The 17,444-nt window shown below is 39.2% G+C and overlaps 1 pseudogene; it reads left to right on the plus strand.

Moving 5' to 3' along the window:
- The first annotated feature begins 1,281 nt into the window (after window positions 1–1,281).
- Window positions 1,282–16,120, plus strand: LOC147822945 (solute carrier family 25 member 36 pseudogene; annotated as a pseudogene).
- The last annotated feature ends 1,324 nt before the right edge of the window (window positions 16,121–17,444 follow it).

Below are 17,444 nucleotides of genomic sequence, written 5' to 3' on the forward strand. Positions count from 1 at the left end.
ATTCCAGGTGTCTCTGAGAAATAAATAAGAACAATAGGATTCTTTAGCATGGTAGGCAACTGTTCTACCACCAAGTTCTACCCCAGCTTCCCTTCCACTCCACAGCAAAATTATCTGTTGCACAAGTCAGGCCTGAGAGAACTTACTGTTACTTTCAGTGTACATCAAGATTGGGTCTAGGCTCTGAAATTTCTCAAGAAAATAAAAAGTTGTGCCTATAGCCTGGAAAAGTGAGTTCTCTGGAACTGAATTGGTAGCTTCCACGTGTTCTCTCATTTTTCAGTTGGTTTTAGATATCATTGATCACCCAGGCCAGTTCAGGTGATTGTGTGAGTGGAAAGGCATAGGTGAGGAAGAAGGAATCCTCAAGATGGAGAGCTGAAAACTCTCTTATTAAAGCATTGTTTTATGAAAGTTTATTTTATCCAATTCAACCAACAGGTCATCTACAGGGCCACCTGCTGCAGAAGGGCCCTCCCAGCCTGCACCAGGGTTTTCTCTCTTGTGTCTGCACTTAGAAGAAGGACTGAGGAAAGACCAAGATGAGGAGGCTCTGCTCAGACACCTAGAGGCAGGGGCTGTTCAGCTCCTACAAAAGCCTTCAAATGTGCACGTGGCAAGGAGCCAGCTGGAGCCAGAACATGTCTCTGAGGGATGGGATTGCCAAGGCTGAGTGCTGAGTGTTTATAATTTCATGTTACCTCAGCATTCATTATTAAATACTACATGTTTAATGTTCCCATAACTGGAAGCAGGGTTCAGTCACCTTTGGCCCATTTTACAATTCTATATCACACCCACATTGCTTAGGCAATGGTTAAGAGATGAGCTTGGAGGCAACGTTCCCACTATGGCCTTTAAATGAGCACATCCTTCAGACATTTTGGCCTGCAGGATACTGAGGGGGACCACTTCTCAGACACTGTGTGACCTCTGGGACTTGTGCTTGCTTGTTTTAGGTCCACCGATTAAAGCTCCCCTAGGACATCTGTTTGAACAATGCCCCTGCACCTATGAAAAGTGTTGGCCTATGGCCCTCCTTCCCTATCTCTACCGTCCTACCTCCTCCCAAGAGTCCGATCCCCATTTGGTGTTTTTTCTGTCTAGCCCTTCGTGGCTACTGGGAACAGTGACTACCAGCTAAGTTAGTAGAGAAACTCAGAGTTTCACCCAAAGCAGGCTGCTTGAAAATGCGTGTTACATTTTCCATCTTTTTGAAATGGACTGAGAAACTCAAGCTAAACAGATTTGAGCCCAGATGCTGGTGAGCTTATTGTGATCATGACGATGGAGATGATGAGGGTGGTGCCTGCTGCTTTGGATGGGAGCTGGTTTAAGAATGCTCCAGGCATTATGTCAATCTGCTGACATTTTTCAGAGGAGGTAATAGAAGCTCAGGATGGTCTGTCCAATGGCCAAGTCCTTGTTAACCATCATTTGGGACTTTAGTATGTATCACTCCACATAATCTTCACAGTAGCAGTAAAGTCATCCCCCAGTGCCCTCCAGAGCTTGGCTCCAGATTCCCATGGGTACCCAAATCTGGATGCTCAAGTTCCTTTTAGAAAGTGGTGCAGTGTTTGCTTATAAGTGATGTACTTCCTCCTGTAGGCTTTAAGACATCTCTTGATTTATAATGCCTAATGCAATGTAAGTGATATATAAACAGTGGTTACACTGTATTATTTGGAAAAATGACAAGAAAAAGTCTGCACACATTCATTACAGATGGCATGCTATTTGAATTTTTTAGTCCATGTTTGCTTAAATCTGTAGATCCAGAATCCATGGGCATGGAAAACCAACTGTATGTAATTAATCTTCACTTAAGAAGTGTAGAAACTACGACTTGCAATTCCTTGAATTGAATGAAATTCCTTTATTAGTAAATAGAAACCTTACAGCCTGAGTCACTAGGTTCTAAACACTGTTCTTCCTGCCACCTATCAACGCCAGCTCTTATGTGCCTTAGGATGGTGTTGTTTTGGAGAAGAATAATTGAGATTGTGGGTTTATACTTGTTAAAAACATGTCATTTTTATTCTCTTTCACCAGTTGGCACCTTGGTCAGAGGAAACTTGGCAACTTCCCTGGAACCACACCCTTGGTTGGAGAAAGCATTTTGAAGAGTCCCTATCACAACCTTCCCTCTCTTTCTGGACTTGCCAATGTCCCAGAGAGCATCTGATTGCAGAGACCACGCAGCAGAAAGCTCTCTGCGATCCATCCTCATGGCAGTGATGGTCAGGGGGCTGGTTCCCTGAACTACAATCTTGACTTCTTGAGACTTCTCTCAAGTTCCCTCACACATCACTCTTGATATGCTGCTGGACTTCAGGACTTTCACAACAAACTTCTCATCTGCCAGGGATCATATCTCCCCAGCAGCATCCTGTGTGCCATGGCACACACTAGGTGTTCAATAAATGGTTACTGAGTCAATCAATCCATGCATCTCTATCTTGTTTTCCTCAAGAGCGGCCAGCAGTTACTGACACACAAACAGCAGGCCTTGCTTAGGTACTTAGCAAGTGCCGGATTTAAGGTGGAGCATTGTCTTAATTACTTTTTTCCTTACTGAGACAAAATACTCAACACTCACAAATTAGAGGAGGAAAGGTTTATTTTGGCTCACAGTTTGTGGAGATTTCAGTCCATAGTTCGTGGGGTACAAGGCGGGGTGGCATGGCAGAGAACGATCACAGAGAAGAAACAGCAAGCAGCCTGCCTTTCCCCTTTATCCTGTTCAAGCCTTTTGGGTGGTGCCACCCACACCCAGGGTGGGGGCTTCTGTCTTCAGTAAATCCATTCAGCCACACCCAGAACTCTGCTAATTCCAATCAGTGGACAAATTAGTACCACACACCCTTAATCACAGTATTACACTCCCTTGATCCAGCCAGCTCCAAAAAGCCTCACCTATGAGTGCAGGAGGCTTTGGGGGGCCATGTAGATAGGACTCATAACAAGCATCTATTAGGAATTTGCTCTGTACCAGGCATCATGATCAGCTCATTGCAGCCACAGTCATTTAACTTCTCCAACAGGTCTGTGTTTTTATGGAAGATAAATCTAAAAGTCAAAAGATGCACGCTGAGCTTATAGCAGAATTTAGGTTCAGGTCCAGTCAGTTTTGGTGAAGACGCACTTTCTTGGCATGTAAGGGGCACTCAGTGAATGGCAGCTGCCATCAAGTCATCTCTATTATTAAAACAAGAAAAGGATTTGAAGTCAGGGAGATCTGTATTTAAAACTGGGTTCTGCTGCTTAGTAACTGCATTCCCTTGCATAAGTCATGTACCCAAGCCAGGCCTCTATTCTATATTATATGGGTTAATGTTTGGCTGGCAGTGAGTATAAGAAAAGCCAAAGAAACAACAGCTTAAACAAGACAAAAGTTTATTCCTTTATATGTAAAGGTCTACAATTAAGTAGTGTAGGAATGGTTGTGTGATTTCAGTTTTTAGGGATTCATCTTTGCCTCTTTCTGCTTTGACATGAACAACCGGAAGCTTTCATCTCATGGCCCAAAACAACTGCTAAGCCCCAGCCACCACATTTTATTTCTACTAGTATGAAGGCATAATTAGCATAATGGGGTTCCTTAGCTCTCTTTAAAGGATGTTTCACAGCATCGCAGAACCACTTGGCTTAGAGCTCCTTGGGTTGAATTTATCACATGGCCCTAACCAGCAACAAGGAATTCTGAGGAATACAATCTATTACAGCAGCTATGTGCCCACCTAAAACCAGGGCCCAGTGCTAAAGTAAAAGGAGGAGAACTACTGGGGGAAATATGTCATCTCTACTCCACTGTCACACGGGATAGTCTGTCGTGCCGGTTAATGGAATAACCTCCATAAAGTTTCAGACAGGATTTGACATTACATTATACTGGGCTTAGCCTGACATGCTCTCGTTTCTGTATCCAGGCATCAGTCCTGTCTTCCAGAACGGTCTTTTCCCCTTATACACAGCTTGTGCCTGATTCATTTGGCACAAGTCAGACCCTGAGACCAGCCAGCTCAAGGATGGAGCGGTGGGACAGTGCAGCTTCCAGGGAAAAGCCCAGACCTGGAATTTCCCCTCCATCCCTGATCTGGCCTTCTCTGTGACATCCCTTGCACTCTTTCTACTACTGTGGATTTCTGCCTTTCCCTGAGCTTCAGCCACAGAGTGATCCTAGGCCCACACCCTGAGCAGAGACCCTTGCTGACCACACAGAGTATCTATTGTCCATCTGGATAATGGGCCTGCATCCACCATCTGCTTATTTACTATTGCAAAATATTCCTCCCTTCACCACTTAATTTCAATCCTTCTAGTAACAAGTCTTTTAATTTTCTTTGAGAAGAAAGAACAAGACCGATGATTCTAAAGAAAATTCAACTGAATGAGAAAATGTATTCTTTCTGAGCATTCTAGCTGCCGTGTCCCACCTCTGCCATCTACTATATGCAGACCTGTGGGAAATTGCTTGTTCCCTTTAAACACATATTTTCTAAATGTAAAGGAGACGAGTAGGCACATGGAGCCATTAAAACGACTAAGTGAGATAATCCAGGAAAAATCCCCAATGGGCATAGGTCTAGTGGAGAGTCAGCAAGCTATTTCTGTAAAGAGTCAATCACAAATGAATAGGCATGTTTCCATAAAACCTCATTTATGAATGCTGAAAATTTAATTTTTATACAATTTTCATGTGTCATGGAGTGATATGTGCCTTCTGATTTTCAAAAGTGTTTTAAAGTGAAGGAAAGATTTATATCTCCCTGATCCTACAAACAGAGGTGATGGGCTAGATTTGGCCAGTGGGCTCTCGTGTGCCAGCCCCAGAGCTAGGTCATAGAAGTGAATAAACAGAGCCACTGTGACAAGAGTTTCCTTCATGAGTCTCTGAGTCCTGAGAGGAACAAATCCTCTAGCACTTGCAGCCCTTTTTACTACTCTCCATAAATAGTCTGGAACCACAGTTCTCAAGATCCTCCATAGAAAAACAAAGAGACTCCATCCACAGAGATGTGGGTCAGTGAGAACGCGGACTGCTGACTGGACAGAGGGCCTGGAGCCAGGGAAGCTGACTGGGGTTCAGCTGGGAAATTTAACTTGGTCACTACTTTTGTGTCTGTTGTGCTTAGAATGGGACTAGAGATAATAATAATAATAATAACAATAATAAAAATGATAACATTAAAAGTAGTTAAAATTGTTGATCCAGGTACTATGGTTTACTTGTACAAATTCACTTAATTCTCATAATAATCCTGTGGGTGCCATCATTCTGTTAGTCCTTGAAGTTGCTGAGTGTGTGTGGGTGGAGGGAAAGCTGGGAAAGGGTCAGGAAAAGCTTCAGGAAAACAGCTTTTAAGACAGATCTCTTGACTTGGCATTTAAAGCTCTTCACAGCAGTGATTCAGTTTACATTTCCAACACCCCATCCTATTTCTTTGTTCACCAAATGCATTGTCCCCACAATACTAGGCCACTCATTTTCCTTCGGGAGAGGTGATCTATAGACAAGAACAGTGTTGGCAAAGCTTTCATCATTATGTGGCATAAAAAGGCATGCATGAGGGACTTTGGAAGCATAAGACTACAATTGTTTAGTGGAAGGAATACACTTTTGTTTTTTTTACTGTTTCCCTGCTTTGTGGAAATAAAACACCTTTCTTTTTAGAAATGCTGCGAGGATAGATGATAAGTTTTATTTTCTGTTAATGATTTCACTTCATATTCTTACAAATACCAAAGGTTGGAGTCTTACTACATTTGGGATGCTATAACAAAATATCACAAAATTGGGTAGTTTGAAAACAACAGAAATTTATTTCTTACAGTTCTATGGGCTGAAAAGTCCAAGATCGAGCCACTAACAGATTCAGTGTCTGGTGAGAACCTGCTTTTGGTTCACTCACAGTGGCTTCTCACTATGATCTCACATGGTAGAAAGACAAAAAGGACTTTCTCAAGCATCATTTATAAGGGAACTAATCCCATTTATGAAAGCTCCACCCTCCTAATTTAATCACCTCTCTATTGAGGTGTATTGAGTACTGTATTGCGCTAAATATTAAGTGGTACTCACCTCCTAATACCATTGCTTTGGAGGTTAGGATTTCAGCATATGAATTGAGGGAGACAGTGATAGATATTTAGAACATAGCAACTGCTCACTCTCACCATGTTTTAAGGTATTGGTTTGTGAAACAACAAAGTCTTTGACCATTGTCTTATTTACTCTTTAGCACATTTTCCCTCTGGAATGCACTGGGTATGATTGTTCCTTCTACTCATACTACTAGGGAACTATCCCATTAAGATCTCAGCCGCTGGCCAATCTACCCTCTTCTCGTGTATATCATACCTACTTGATTGTCTACCCAAATTCATTGCTGTCCTTTGTCATTTTCTTACAGAGCCTGTGGCCTACTCCATGCTCCAGATGTTTATGCCTATTTCCTCTAGCCAATGAGGAAATCATGTGACTCACTTCGAGCCAATGATAGATCTGCTATAGGACTCTGGAAACAGTCTGTTATCCAACGAAAAGAGCATTCATTTTCTTTCCTGCGCCTCTCCTCATACATGATTGGGGCACATTTTTACCAGAATGTGGTTGCAGTACTATGTGAGGTCACAGCAATTTTACTACCAAGAGAATCCCAGAGAAGCCAGCCCTAGAGTTCTGATATCTCTGCACTGCTGAAGTAACATCGCACTACAGACTTCAACTGAATTACCATAAATCAGTTTCAGCCTAATTTGTTCATAAACCTAACCTTTGATTCTTAGCAAAAAAAGAAAAAAAAGAAAAAAGAAAAAAAAAGAAACTTGATCTTTTGGGATTGAACCTAGGGCTTTTGGACTGAGCTTTATCTCCATTTCTTTTTGTTTTTTATTTTCCAGCAGGCTTCACTAAATTGCTAAATTTCCCAGGTTGAGTTTGAGCTCATGATCATCCTGCCTCTCAGTCTCTCAGAGTGCTGAGATTATGGGTGTGCACAGCCACTGATCACTTTAGTGGAATGTTTCTATCATTGAGAGAAATACAGAGACCAATGTAATGAATACTTAGGGACTCATAATTCAGCCTTGTAAAATCTTAGTATCTATTTTTTTAGATTCCTTGATCATTTTTTTCATTTTTTTTCTTTCCCCCATTAACTTTATTGGTACATTTTAGGTATACGATACAGTTACATTCATCATTGGGACCTTGTACCATTACATGAGTCTCTTGGTTCTTATTTTTTTCCCCTTCCTTTGCCCTCCCTTCACCCCTTCCACCCTTCCCTATTTGCAAAGACCTTGTTTCCATTTTTTTCCTCTTCTCATATTTTTTCCTTTCCCTTTTTTTCCCTTCCCCTACCCCTCCCAATTCCCCTGCTCTTTTAGACCTTTTCTTCCTGTTACACAATATCAGTTATACATTTTTAAAATTACAATATTAAGATCTAGGAGACATTACCACAGATTTTACAGAATTTAAAATGATATAGAAAGCATATCACAAAAATCTTTTTTGAAATAAATTTGACAACGTCTAAGAAGTACCTTGGAAGGCAAATTAATGAAACTAACTCTGGAGGAAATATAAAATTTGAATAGCACCTATTAAAGAAAGTATATTCCTAGCTTGAAAACCTACCTACATGACAACAGTAGGCTCATAAACATTTTAACTGATAAATTATATCAAACAATTAAAGCAGAAAAAAGAAGGAACACTTCTCCCCTCATTTTAGGAACTCAACATTGTGCTAATCCTAAAATTGGATAAAGATAATAGAAAAAAAAAGTATGAACATAGATAGATATTTGTTTAACAAAACAAACTATTAGAAGTCAGATCTGGCAGAATGTAGAAAGTGGTTTTGTTATAGGGATGGCAGTGTTGGTTCAGCATTGGAAGATCCACCCCCAAAAGTCATCATTTTAACAGAGGAAAGGAAAAAGCCATATGATCCTGTCAGTAGTTGGAGAAAAAATATTGGACCAAATTCTACAGCTGTTCATGGTAAAAGCTATCAGGAGACTAGAAGTAGAGCAGAACCTTTTCAACACATTAAAGACATATACTCCATACTTCCAGCGAGAATGCCTTGCATGAATGGAGAAGATACAATGCTTTCTCCTTAAGGTGGGGAACAAGGGCAGATATGCTTACTCTTTATCTGTCCATTAAACTTTGAAACCTAGTCCCCACCAATACAGTCTGGCAATAAAATGACACAGCTAGGATAGGATTGGCACGGCAGAAGCAAAATCTTTATATGTAGATGAAATGATCATCTACAGAGAAAATACTAAGAAATCTCTAGGAGCCCCTAGAACTTGTACTTGAATTTAGCAGGGTTAGAAAACACAAGGTATATATAAAAATTCAGGTCTGTGTATACTTGCTATAAATGAAGAACTGGATATTGAAATTTTAAAGTTATGTAGGAGTACAAAGGACCCAAAAAAGCCAAAAACAAAAACAAAAACAAAAACAGTGTTGCACCCAATTTTAAGACTTCTTCTAAAGCTACAGTAATCAAGGCAGTGTTGGTGTAAGGAAAGATATATAGATCATTGGAATAAAACAGAAAATCTAGAAATAGAACCACACATATAGGGTCCACTGAGTTTTGAAAGATTATTTAACATTAGCATTTTATAGAATATAAACTTGATTCAAGAGCCGAGGAAGAGAAAGTGTCTTCAGCAAACGGCACTAGAACACCTGGTATCCGTATATAAAAAATTAACCTCAACCCTTTATTTCCATACATGAAAATAACTTGAAGGGATCTATGAACCTAAATAGGAAAGCCTAAAAGTATAAAACTTTAAGGAGAAATTATAAGGGAAAATATTTATGAATTCAGGATAGGCAAGAACTACCTAGGATACAAAAAACATGATGTATAAAAGAAAAAAATTGATAAATGAGATTCCATCTAAATTTAGAACTTTAAATGACATCATTAAAATGAAAAGTAGTCCTTAAACAGACCATATTTAAAATGCATATAACCTATGATCAGAATATATAAAGAATTCTTAGAGCTCATTAATAGACAACCCAATTAAAATGTAGACATAAGAAGATGATAAATAGCCAGTATAGCACAAGGAATGGTGTGCAACTCTAGAATCAGAAAAATACTAATCAGTATAATAATAAGATTGAATTATCACTCATTAGGGAGATGAAGTTCAAAGTTTTAAAAGCCTTGTCATGACTTTTTCTTTTTGTTGGATTCTCCCCTTTTGCATTTAATTTGTCACACCCAATGGATTCGTTCTGTTGGGTTTCCTGGGGTTGTGATCCTCATTGTCTTTTTCCTAGGGTATTGTCTAAAATTTTATGGAGTGCTGGTTTGGTATTCATGAAGTTCCTGAGGTGCTCTTTATCATGAAAGTATCTTATTTCTCCATCCATTTTGAAAGATAGTTTTGCAGGGTACATCAATCTGGGTTGGAGGCTGTTTTCCTTTAGGGCTTGAAACACACCACTCCAAGCTCTTCTTGACTTGAGGGTTTGCATTGAGAAGTCTGCTGTGATTCTGATGGGCTTTCCTTTGTATGTGATTTGTTTCTTTTTTCTCACTGCTTGTAGAATTTTGTTCTTCTGTTGGATTTCTGGAATCCTAACTATTACATGCCTATGTGTAGATTGTTCTTTGATTAAGGCTAACTGGAGTCCTATATGCCTCACTTATCTGTATGTCAAGTTCTTTTCCCCTCCTTGGGAAGTTTTCGGCCATCATTTCTGTGAACAGTTTTTTTATGTCCTCTGCACTCTCTCCTCTTCCTTCATTGACTCCAATCAGTCTTATGTTATTCTTCTTTGCATCGTCTAGCAGCTGCTGGATTGATTTCTCATGTTCCCTTACAATTTTAAATCAATTTTTCTTTTCCTGGTCACTAATTGCAATCTTATCTTCTATATGTGAAATTCTATCCTCACACTGGTTCATTCTGCTGTTCACACTTTCGATGGAGTTTTTAATCTCTTGGAAATCTGTTTGTATCTGTTTTATGGATTCCATTTGTTTCCTATGTTGGGATTCCATCATATTCCTCAGATCCTCTATTTTTTCATCTGTGTCATCTCTAGATTTATTAATCATGTCTTGTACCATGAGCAAAATCTTTGCTGTTATCTGAGTAATTATTTCTGATTTCATTTTTCCCAGATCCTCTTTTGTTGCCAGTTCAGAGAGCCCAGGTGGTTGAGTATCAGAGTGTTCCATCTCGTTTTCCTTTGGGGTTGCTGTAGGTGATCCAGAAGTCTGTTTTTGAGGCTTGTTTATGTGTCTCATTTCCACCGTGGTGGGGGGGGCGGTGCTTCTGGTGTGCACGTGGGTCACCTTCTCTGCCCTAGAAGCTTGGGATGGCAGCAGGGGAGCTTCCTTCTGGGTGCTGGGACCGGCTGAGCTTCACTGCCCTAGGAGCAATCATTTTTTTCAAACAAAACATCATGGATAGAATGAAGTCTCTCAGTGCTATCCCCCATCCTGGACCCATTTTCTTTGTGCCTTTTCTCCCAGAGGTAACACCTAACCTGAAGTGAGTGTATATCCTTCTGTCTTAGTCCATTTTCTGTGACCATAACTACATGCCACAGACTTGCTAATTTATAGAGAATAGAGGTTTATCTATCTCAAAGTTAGCTCAATTTTATAACAAAGCCACTACCTTGGAAACCTATTAATCTGTAAATGGATATATCATTTATGTGGGCAGAGCCCTCATGGACCAATCACATCCCTAAATTCCCACTTCCAAATATCATTAACCTATCATTTTATGTTTTAAAATTTCCATACATGACATTAAGGAACCTAAGCAAACTAATGCCTTTCTATATATATATTTTTTGTACTTTTACTCCTTTTGTAGAAACCCATAAATAATATATGGTATTAAATAAATTATATTTAAAGCCAGGAATTGTTTTGTGCTTCCCTCTAATTCAATATTATGTTTTAAAAATGTATCTATGTACCTGTACACATCTTATTTGCATATATGTTCTATATTCTTTAGGTGGGTTTCTGTTGGAGAATAAGTGTGATGTTATGTTCAGAGGAAATCAAGAAAATACATGCCCTGGATGACATAGACCCAGCTTGGAGCCTGCCCTGTTCTTCTTTCCTCTCTGAATAAAAGCCTTTTGTGTCCAAAGACATCTATGGATGATGCCTAAGCAGAAAGAAATGAAGGGCAACAAAGGAAAAGTAAGGCCAGCATTTGCCACAAAGAGCCAAGTTTGGGTCTTGATTGAAGAGAAAATTGTATTGCCCAGAAGAGCACAGAGGTGGCCTCCTCTTTGGGAATCAGATTCTAATTTATTTTCCTTTAGATACCTTGCCCTGAAGACTGAGCCAAGCTGCTCAGCCCTGGGGCTGGAGGCCTATGGAATCTACTCAAGATACTGCTCTGAAGAGATTTGCAAAACCTCTTTCCCCATGGCTATTGATAATTTGCACAAAGTCCTTTGTGAGTTTCAAAAGTCAGTCTAGACGCCAAATATTTGAGGCAGTTCAATTTTAGCTCCTCCTGTCTTCTTATAAAAGTTAGCTGTTTATAAGAAATGTGAAATGTTCCTTTTCCCCAGAATAATTCTCTTTCAGCCTTGAAATATTCTCATCTAGTGGCATATTCATAGGGTATTACAAGTGAGGTCGATCAAAGGACTTGTCCCAAATTTGATGTCCCTAAAATTATCCCTCGACTTTCACTGTGAGATTCAGTACTGTTCTCCAGCTTTTTCTCCTTACCCCAGAGACTGAAGGACTCAAATCTCATGTTATGTGCTTCTAACTCTGTCTTTGTGGAGGGCAGGCAGAATCGCCACAGCTCTACAGGAATGGGAAAGAAGGGAAACTTTTCAGGGACCTGCCTTCTACTCCTCTAAGTCTTTAAGCTTTCTATTCAAATCCTTGGAGCGTCACATCTTACTACAGTCTGAAATTGAGCCCTACCTAAATGAGAAAGGTATTCTTTGATGTCTCCCCAGGGAGCAAGGCAGGAATTCTGAGAGTCTGTGGGTAGATTAAAGCAGCTTTTGTAAACTCTAGTTCTAACTATTTCACCTTCCTGTTTCAAATTTATTCATAGTTTCCCGTGGTCGATGGTAAAAAATTGGAGCTTGACATTCAAAGCCCTCCATAAACTGGTCCTGCTGACCTCTCTAATCAACTTTTCATTTATTTCCTTCTTACACTATCTTCCTATTCACATGTATACAGCCTTTCCAGCTTCTCACACATGTGCCTTTGTAGTGCTTTTCCCTCTGTCCAGAATATTTTCCTTCCTTCTCTCCTGTATCTTCAATTTCCAACTCATTTTAAGGCTCAGGTCAACTGGCCCTTCTCTTCGTCTTTCTTGCTACCTCATTCATCTGCTTGCTGTCATGTTTGTCACGTGTGTCTTTGTGTCTGTAGCTCTAACTAGACTGAAAGTTCCATTGTGCAGGTTCATGATTCCTAACTTGAAAATCTAAAATTCAAAGTGCTCCAAAATTTGAAACTTTTTGAATGTTAACATAAATCCACAGAAAATTCTATATGTGACCTCATTTGACAGGTTACAGTGAAAACACTGGTATTCTTTACCAGGGTGGTCAAAATATACAGGGAATATTTAAATTAAAACAGTGGAAGAAGAAATTAGACAGTTTTTGAGATTAAATGATAATGCCAGGACAACATACAGAAATAATGGGACACAATGAAAGCAGTTCTACAAGAGAAATTTATAGCAGTGAATGCCTACATTAGGAAAACAGAGCGAGCTCAAATAAACAACCTAATGCTGAATCTTAAGTTCCTAGAAAAATAAGAGCAAGATAAATCCAAAGTTCATACAAGGGAGGAAATTATAAAGATCAGAGCAGAAATCAATGTGATGAAGACTAAGAGAACAATACAAAAAAATCAAAGAGATGGTTTTTTGAAAGAATAAAGAAAATTGATAAACCTTTAGCCAACCTTAACAAAAAAAAGGAAATAAAAGGCTCAAATCCATGCAATTAGGAATGAAAAAGGTGAAGTCACAACATATCCACCAGGAATCCAGAGGTTCAGCAATACCTACTTCGAGAATCTGTATTCTAATAAAATGGACAACACAGAAGAAATGGACAGATTTCTAGATACATATGAATTACCAAAGTTGAACGAAGAAGATATAAAAATTATAAACACCCCAATTACAATGAGTGAAATTGAAAACATAATTAAAAATTTACCAACAAAGAAAAGCCAAGGTCCTGATGTCTTCACTGCTGAATTCTACAAGACATTTAGAGAAGAACTATTGCCACTACTCTTTAAGCTTTTCAATGAAATTGAAAGGGAAGCAATACTTCCAAATTCATTCCTGGAAGCAAGTGTTGCTTTGATGTCAAAACCAGGGAAAGACCCAACCAAAAAACAGAACTATAGGCCAATCTCCCTAATGAACATAGATGCAAAAATCCTCAATAAGATACTGGCAAACAGAATACAGAGGGTCATCAAGAAGATCATACACCCTGACCAAGTCAGATTTATCCTAGAGATGCAAGGATGGTACAACATATGTAAATCAATAAATGTAATATTCTATATTAGCAGAGCCAAGGACAAAAACCATATGATCATCTCTATAGATGCAGAAAAAGCATTAGATGAAACTCAACACCCATTCATGATAAACGCCCTGTAGAAAATTGGAATACAGGGTCTTTAACTCAACTTGATAAGGGCTATCTATGAAAAACCAACAACCAACATCATACTAAATGGTCAAACACTGAAAACCTTCATGCTAAAATCAGGAACAAGACAAGGATGTCTACTATCATCACGCCTGTTCAATATAGTTCTGGAAACATTAGCCATAGCAATTAGACAAGAGAAAGAAAAGGAATAAAGATAGGAAAGGAAGAAGTTAAACTGTCATTATTTGCTGAAGATATAATATTCTATATTGAAGACCCAAAAAACTCCACCGAAAGACTTCTAGACTTAATTGACAGATACAGTAGAGTAGCTGGATGCAAGGTAAACACTCAAAAATCAGTAGCCTTCTTGTACACACATAACAGTCTCACTGAGAGAGAAATTAGGCAAACAATCTCTTTCACAATAGCATCCAAAAAAATAAAATATCTAGGAGTCAATCTAATGAAGGAAGCAAAAGACCCCTACATTGAGAATTACAGCACTCTGAAAAATGAGATCCAAGAGGATATAAGAAAATGGAAAGACATCCCTTGTTCCTAGGTATGAAGCACCAATGTATTGAAAATAGCCATACTTCCAAAGCGGGTATAGAGACTCAATGCAATCCCAATTGAAATCCCAACAGTATATTTCACAGATCTAGAGAAAACAATCCAAGAATTCATTTGGAATCAGAAAAGACCTAGAATACCAAAAGCAATTCTAGGCAACAGAGATATGGCAGGGGGTATCACAACCCCCAACTTGAAACTATACTACAAAGCTACTGTGAAAAAATCAGCATGGTACTGGCAAAGAAACAGACCTGTGGAATAGACTAGAAGATACTGAAACAACTCCAGACATACTCAGCTACCTCATCTTTGACAAAGGAGCTAACCATCCTCACTGGAGTAAAGATAGCCTCTTTAATAAATGGTGTTGGAAAAACTGGATTTCAACTTGCCAAAGATTAAAACTAGACCCCTGTCTTTCATCATGCACTGAACTAAAATTGAAGTGGATTCAAGATCTAAATATTAAAACAGAAAAACTAAACTTTCTGGAAGATAAGTTAGGTAGAACTCTTGAAGACATTGGCATAGGAAAAGACTTTGTGAACAAATCCTCAGTAGCACCGAAACTAGCACAAAGAATCAACAATTGGGATCTCATCTTATTAAAAAGCTTCTGAGCGCGCTGGGAGGGCTGCGCGGGTTGCCCTCTGCAGCCGCGTCTCCGCCATCCCCTCGCCGTCCCGGGGCGTTGTACGTCTCCTTCCGGGACCGAAGCCGCCCCCAGTAATGGGCAGCCCCAGCCGCGCTCCCCCTCAGCGCCCGGAGGACATGCTGGAGAGAGAATGAGCCAGAGGGGCACGCTGGTGCATCTGTTTGCCGGGGGAGAAGCAGAATAAGGAAGGATGCTAAAGGACATCTGTGTTAGACCCTCAAAATAGGAGAAAATACTCAGATGTAAAAAGTTCACATACCTAAGGTCAAACAGCTTTTCATACATGTAAATGAGGATGTGGTGGCACAGTGGGAGCTATTCTGACATGTCCACTGGAAGTTGTAAAAACAGGGCTGCAGTCGTCTTCTGTGACACTTTATATCTCTGAAGTTCAGCTGAACACCATGGCTGGAGCCAGTGTTAACCGAGTAGTGTCTCCTGGACCCCTCCATTGCCTAAAAGTAATCTTGGAAAAAGAAGGGCCTCTTTCCTTGTTTAGAGGATTAGGCCCCAATATAGTGGGGGTGTCCCCTTCCAGAGCAATATACTTTGCTGCTTACTCCAACTGCAAGGAAAAATTGAATGATGTATTTGATCCTGATTCTACCCAGGTTCACATGATTTTGGCTGCAGTGGCAGGTTTTACTGCAATCACTGCAACCAACCCCATTGGGCTTATAAAGACTCCGTTACAGCTTGATGCAAGGAGCCGTGGGGAAAAGCAAATGGGTGCTTTCGAATGTATCCGTAAAGTGTATCAAACAGATGGACTTAAAGGATTTTACAGGGGCATGTCTGCTTCCTATGCTGGCATATCAGAGACTGTTATCCATTTTGTTATTTATGAAAATATAAAGCAAAACCTACTGGAATGTAAGACTGCTTCTATGATAGAAAATGGTGAAGAGTCTGTAAAAGAAGCATCAGATTTTGTGGGAATGATGCTTGCTGCTGTCACCTCAAAAACTTGTGCCACAACTATAGCATATCCACATGAAGTTGTAAGAACAAGACTACGTGAAGAAGGAACAAAATATAGATCCTTTTTTCAGACACTGTCTTTGGTGGTTCAAGAAGAAGGTTATGGATCCCTCTACTGTGGTCTAACAACTCATTTGGTGAGACAGATTCCAAACACAGCCATTATGATCGCCACCTATGAGTTAGTGCTCTACCTCCTCAATGGATAGCAGCATAGGCTGCCACACTGAAAGAGGGAAGACCAAAAGATTACAGTGGATCATGGAATATTGGAGTCAGCATGGTGGACAGAAAGAATAGTAGTTTGGGAACATGTACCATAATATGCCCAAGTGGAAGTTTGGTGAAGATAGCTACACCACATTACTTAGTCTTTCAGTAATGTGGAAAAACCTTAGCCACCTCTAAAGGAAATGTCTTTGGAAGCACTCCTTTGTCAAAATTGCCATTTCTCTACCTTGTCCACCAGATACAGTTGTGTTTTATTGACCTATAACATTGAGAGTGTAGTGTTTATTCCAAGAGGATTTTTCAAGTCTTCTAAACAAAGCCATCCTTAAATATGTACTGTACTGTAGATAACATAAATATCTAACTTCTGACTTTTAATTCCTGTAATACTGTAGGATAACAATAATTGGTAGATTCTCAGTATTCCCATTTTGCTGAGATGACTTGGCACAATATTTTAATTATTTGGCACCAGTAATCACTTTTTGACAACCAAGGAACTGTAGTCTAAATATCTAAATATCTAAAATGTCTGAGTCTCTTCAGCTAACAGGTGCTTGATGTTTAGCATAATGTAGACTTCAAATTGTTACTGTATAAAACTCACATAATACTTTGCAGATTAAAACATTAACCAGTAAATTATTGATTCTTGACCATTTCAGTGACTTGAACATGCTTATGGAACATGAATGAATGCATTTGTCTTTTCAGTAATTTACTAGTTTTGAACATGAATTATCATCTGTCATACCTAGGTATCATTTACTTAAATTAGAAAAATTTACTGCTTCTCTTTACTTCACATTACGAATTTGGGCCTGAATTTATTTCCAGGTCAGTATAGATTACACTTATTTGGTAGAGAAAATGGTAATTTTCAGTTTGACCCTTAAAATTTTTTTGAAGGTGATACTAATATCTGGGACAAAATAAATACTATAGAAGAGGGGCTTTCTGCTGTCTGATTCAGCAGGCAGTGTTTTTAATTGACTTTTGTAAATGAACAAGGTGATTTTGATAAATTTATTCTGACCTAGTTTCCTTGAATGGTATATCATAGATTCAGGTTTATTTGGGTTAAATGTGCTAATAGGATATAGTTTTTAAATTTTGCTGTTGAGTCATCTATACCTTTTAATACTTTAAATGTATCATATGTATGACCCTTATAAAGATGTTTGCTGTAATACTGTTAGGAGACTTTGTCTATGGATATTGCTCTCCCGGTGTATGACACTTCTACAATTAAACTCCAGTGTGTTATTCATTTCAGTATACCTTAACTTCATATTTTGTACA

This window comes from Heterocephalus glaber, unplaced genomic scaffold (genome assembly GCF_053883595.1).
Source record: "Heterocephalus glaber isolate CG9 unplaced genomic scaffold, H.glaber_assembly_v1.0 deba00001606, whole genome shotgun sequence".
Lineage (NCBI taxonomy): Eukaryota > Metazoa > Chordata > Mammalia > Rodentia > Bathyergidae > Heterocephalus > Heterocephalus glaber.